Here is a 6226-nt window from a genome sequence, read left to right as displayed (position 1 = left end):
GTGTGTGTGTGTGTGTGTGTGTGTGTGTGTGTGTGTGTGTATGTCTATATGTATGCATGTATGAAATTCTGTATTTTATACATTTTTATTGAAATTAAATTATAAAATATGACCCAATGTCGTACTTAATATAATAATAAACACTTTTTTTTTCATCACCATCGTCGGCCCAGAGTACAACTGTCGTATGTCCACACACTCCGGTTTTGAGAAATAAGCCTTCAAAGTTTGAGATGGCTCCAGATTCAAATCAATCACGAACTCATTCATCTAACCGTTACCCATTGTTTGTGTGTATAATCAATGTTTCAACTTTCAAAGTTTTCACATATTGCTGTTTTCCTGTGGAACTGAGAAACAGTTTTTGTTTTAAGAAAACCCAGTTTTCTGAAAAATTGAACTAAATGCCTCAAAGTACGAATGTCGTATCTGTATATCAAGCTCTATATCTCCATAATCTAGTCGAATTTCATGGCTAAGTCACTTGCCTGCAGAGCAGAAGGTCATCCTTGGCTCAAATCCCACAGGAGACGATATGAAAAAAAAAACCCACACAAAAAACCCCAGCAATTTTTTAAAGAGGTTCAATGGGCTTTGATACCTGGCTCACATGAAGTCAATGTTCTATGGCAGACTGAGTTTGAAATTTGAGATGGCGTTTCTCAAATAACTTCACTGTGTTGCAAGGGATGTAAATCTTAACTAACGGTCATTCCAGTTGCAAGGGGCACACAGGAGTCCCGGCATGCGTAGTCCCGTGGCCACCTGGTGATCTCATAGGTGCACTACTACATGTAACATCTCTCATTTGACCTTATTGTGCTGTGAAACAAAATACAACAGACAACACCATCAATGCCCTACAAACTTTTCTGTCTCGTCCAATCAAAAACTAAATGGGCAAAGGAAAAGGGGTAAAGTAATTATTTTTTCTTTTGTGAGAAAAAACAAACAAACAAACGATTTTACAGTTTGACTTTCTCATTTCTTGCATAGAACACTGTATTTTTAAACAAGGCGTACCTGGTGACTCTCCCCCTTTTTTTCAGCCAGATTTATGTGTGGACAAGTCCATCATGAGATATCCACTCATTAGCTTATCACGAAAATGTGAAAAGTTGACATTCCCTCTTCTTCCCACGCACCCTTCAAAAGGGTATAGTAATAACGAAAATATCATTTGATAATAAAAACAACAATCTTCATTGTCCTTTCCAGACACCTTGCTCCCGTCTACTGTGTTCAAGAATAACAGGTACAGTAACTTTGAAATAAGACACATAACACAATATACAGTGTAAATGAAATACACACACACACATACACACATACACACACAGACACACACAGACACACACACACAGACAGACACAGACACAAATACACACACAGACACAGACAGACCGATAGACAGACACACACTACTCACATACACACACACACTGTCAGACAAACACATATACACACATGTACATACGTGCATACATACAGACAGACAGACAGACACACACACACCTACCTACCTACCTACCTACCTACCTACCTACCTACCTACCTACCTACCTACCTACCTACCTACCTACCTACCTACCTACCTACATACATACATACATACATACATACATACATACATACATACATACATACATACATACATACAATTCTATATAGCTTTTGATTATTTCCGTCTTTTCAAAGAGCAGGTAGACGACCTGGCGAAGAAAGCTTCATCCCTTCTGCTGGGATCAACGACAAACACTCTCCCACAGACTGACTTTAGAAATAAAGTAAAAAAGTACACCTCCAGTCTGTGGGAGAGCCACTGGGAAAACCAGAAAAATAATAAATTATATGAAATTAAACCCAGACTAGAACAGCGAAATCCTTCGGATCTCTCCAGAAGAGACGAAGTCATTTTTACTCGATTGCGCATCGGACACACGGCCCTGACCCACAAATACCTCCTACAGGGAGAGGAGAAGCCGTTCTGTGTCGGATGCGACACAGATTTTACCATTAGACACATTTTAACAGAATGTCTAGACTTTGGAGAGATCCGAAGGAAATATTATAAATGCAAGAAATTGCAGGATATTTTCTCCGTCGTTGTTCCCAGCAGAATTTTAAATTTTATAAAGGCCATTGGCCATTGATAGATGGAAATAGAAACAGCAGGTCAAAGTGAAAGAAGGAGAACGTTCCAAACTTACATGTATTAGCTGTTTGTACATTTTTGAGTAATAAGTATTTTTTTGTTTAATGTGTTCTCTGTCTATGAGTTTGTTTTTACTTCCTATGTGTGCGCGCGCCCGCGTGTGTGTGTCAATGGGTACTTAAAATAATCACAATGAATGTTTTTACATTGATGCCGGCAGGACCATGGGTCAGCGTCCAGCATACCAGATGTTTCTGTTTGGTACGTTGTTTTCGCCGTACAATGCCCGTGTCTTGTGGGTAAAATGAGTGGGCTAAACATGGGGACTTCGGGGACGTATCAAGAACAAGCGGGTTACATCCGGGCTAGGCATGGGCTAAGCGTAGGCTGAACATGAGCGGACACATGTGGGTCCCTTCTATTGGCTCAACGTCGAGCCCGTATCTGTGTGAAGTGTGGGGGTGTATGCTTGTGTGTGTTTGTGTATGTGTGTGTGAGTGAGCAAGTGTGTTAGAAACAGAGAGAGATAAAAGAGAGAGAGGTAGAGAAAGAGAGGGGGGAGAGGAGGGAGAGAGAGAGAGAGAGAGAGAGAGAGAGAGAGAGAGAGAGAGAGAGAGAGGGGAGAACGAGACCGAGGACGGGCTTCCGTATGACAATGACTATAATTAAGTTAAAGCGAAACGGTACTGTAGTGATGGGGCTCGTGCGGTGCCGAACTACACGAAACCAAATTGAACCTGTATCTGGAAGAAGGAGAGGGGGAAATAAAATGCCTACCTGCGACCCAATCATAACATGATGCGCAAGTGGGCGGGGGGGGGGGGGGTCGAGTCCTATCCTTGTCATGGTCATGTGCACACGTGTATCACGATGGGCGTTTGATCCGCGTCGTGTGGTAAGCGCAGTCAGCGATAAGCCAGCGCTACACGGTCCAGGACAGGTGGGACTTTCTACTGGGCGCGTTGTGGTATCAAGGTAAAACACTAAATGTTGAAATACCGAGAGATATGGGCGGCCCGATATGGTACCCAACTGGTGCCCCGGTTCTTTGCAGGCGGGGTATTCAGAACGCGGCGTTTCAAATAGCACATGAGCTACTCATTCACGGGGTAGCAAATAGCGCTTGGCTATCTATAATCTAGGCCTTGGTCTATATCTAAATAAGAAATACGTAAAAATTAGTACAGGGGCTCTTAATTAGGCCTAGAGTGACTTAGTGCAAACGGGACCGCTATTGTCCTGGAGTGCCATTGTTTCTTAACTTTAGTTCATCATCTTTGATTCTGACATTGGAGAACAGCTCGATGTGTAGTTAATCAAGTCAACAGTTAGGCTTCTGGACTCTAGCAGTGGCAGTCTTTACTTTTCAAGCGCTGCGACTGCATGGGGTGGGTTGGGGGGAGGGGGCAGTAGCTTGGTTTTAAAATGTTGTCTGGTATTTATAGTTTCTTTATTTTAAAAATAACGTGTTTTTAAGCGCGCATCGACACAATATTAAGTTTCCTTTCCTCAATTAATCAAAGAAACTTGAATAACTTCAAACAGTCCCACAGCGTCTGACCAGGTGTACAAACAGAAGGAACTATAATATATGGCTTCACAAGGCCTTCATTTTTGCGGGGCATGTAGATTTTAGATTTTTTCTTTTTCTCAAAGTCTGAGACTTGTCACATATGACTGGAGACACTTTTCTAAGAAAGTGCCCACAGCTGTATGTGACAACATTTTCAAACTGCACCAGGTACATTACTTTCCGTGATTTGATGAGGTTAGTCATTGCTGGCTGCTCCTCTTTTTGACTTTATAATAATATTCTGAGCACATAGGTGGTGCAATGTTTGATTATAGGCTTATAGATCTACTACCAGGAAGCAAAACTGAAAGGAAGTGGTCAATGTCATCTTTACAGTTCATACCAGGACTGGTCAGAGGACTTTATTTACCATTATTAGGCGAAAAGCATGTGCAAAAATCTTGGGGTTAGGGGCAGGATTGTCTCTGTGACTGCTTTTTCCTTTGATAACTGCAAAAAGATTTTCACCACAGTCCTGATTTAGCATGTTGCTGAATAAAATATTAACCACCGGCCTTTCAGTTTCCTTGGCCAGAATCAAAAGGGCTTGAATTATTTGTATCCAACGTTTATTAATGCTAGGTAGGGTTTTTGATGTGGTTTTTTCTCAGGGGCGGCTCGTGGGTCTAAAAAGTGGGCGTGCACAATGAATCTATCTTAGGTTGAAGATAGTCAAAGGCATAGTAAATGAGATGGTGTATAATTTTAGGATCTTTGGGTTGGTGACGGAGAACCCTGTGATTCTATTTTCATTCTTTTTACTTATGGCCTTCACTTCTAGAATTAAATCTGTTTGTTATCTAAACGTCAATTTCATTCATCCTGCTTTAGAACTGAACACTCAAGTAATACCTTTCGCCACTCCACTACAAAACCGTTCAAAAGCACAACTCATAGGACGGTGACTTAAGTATGTCACGTTCACCTCCCTCAGGTTCACGGTCACAGAGTCACTTAAAATAGCGGCAAGGCAATGAACCAATCACAATTCACTTGAGCACTCGGCTGGATTGCCCCGGGGCTGACATAATTTTGGCATATAATAGTGCACAGTCTATCGCGTTTATTTTTAGATTGCTTACTGTGGGCTATGTTTCGACACTATTCGACAGGAGCACATTTGAGATGTGCCGTCTTATTAATATTAATGTATCGCCAAACTCGCTACGAGTGTCGTCATCGCTTGGGTTATCCCAAAGACCGGTTTAAAGATCAGGTTTCCACTGTTGAATATCCTGCTATGCTTAGATACAGCGCATGAACTTTGGCATGGCATAGTAGATGTTTTACGGCGCTATAGACGCAGAAATGACCGTTACGGCACCTGTGAGAAACGTATTTTGATATATTTGGCTAGTGTTTGTTTCTGGCGTCTTTTATTTTTATTACTGTAGAGGTGTTTTACGTAATAAAACATTAACAAATTTTGGGCGGCACTGCACGACCGTGCTCTATGGACGAACCGCGCCTGTTTTTTCTGTTTGTTGATGTGTTTTTTTGTGGTTGCATTGCCATATTTCAAATTGTTTCAACCAACTAATGTTAAATTTCAAGACGGGAATGTGGGGTGAAGTTGGTTTGATACAATGCTTGTAAATTGCAGATGACTTTCTTGTATTTGTAGTAAAGCATTGAAAAAACTGTCAAACCTGCTATGAAAAAGGATGTGGCAGAAACAGATTTGCTTGGCAGAGGAATGTCATCCTAGTAGCAACTTAATTGTGGCTCAGAACATGAGCTACAACAACTGTTATAACAGATTTTCTCAAGTCGTAGAATTATACACAATGTACTATTTGTGAAGAATAGAGTGATAATTTAATCAACACATTTTTATGAGCGGCATTTATATAACTATAACATGAACAGCAGACACACATGCATCACATTCACTTCCACAATATAGACAACAAAGTTATAGATTATAGTGACCACTATGAAAATAATTTGTTGAGTTTTTATTCCTCTCAATGTTATGGTTTTCTCTAATTAATATTAGATCTAGGCCTGCTTTATTGAAGAGTTCTCATACTCAGAGTCATAAAATCAAGTATTATTGTTCTTTTTATTGTTGTTCATTCTTTGATGTGATGCTACCTACACATAATTATATACTAAGCATTCCAGAACCATGGATTTGACAACTTACCCCAGTTAGCCTTTCCAGTGACATAGAGTCTACATTCTACATGACGTGTATCACTTTGTTTTATTTTTTTATTTCCAAATGAAATTCAATTTTGTTTTAAAACGTAGGCTGTAGTATAAGTAGAGGCGTCTCTATATTACGTAGGCCCTACTTTGTTAACCTTGGAGGAACTATAATAGGAGAGGCCGCGAGTCGCGTAACGTGAAGCCGCTGCAGGCGACGGTCGGCCATGTTTGTGAGATCAGCTCAGTTCTCTCAGTTGTAAACTTAGTGTCAACCGAATGGCAGTTTGCGTAGCGTTCGGGTCCGGTGGGCCTCTCATTCAAAGGTCCTGGGTTCGAATCCGAGT

The sequence above is a fragment of the Aplysia californica genome, unplaced genomic scaffold, assembly GCF_000002075.1.
Source record: "Aplysia californica isolate F4 #8 unplaced genomic scaffold, AplCal3.0 scaffold00017, whole genome shotgun sequence".
NCBI classification, from domain to species: Eukaryota; Metazoa; Mollusca; class Gastropoda; order Aplysiida; family Aplysiidae; genus Aplysia; species Aplysia californica.
Note: the sequence above shows the minus strand (reverse complement) of the source record.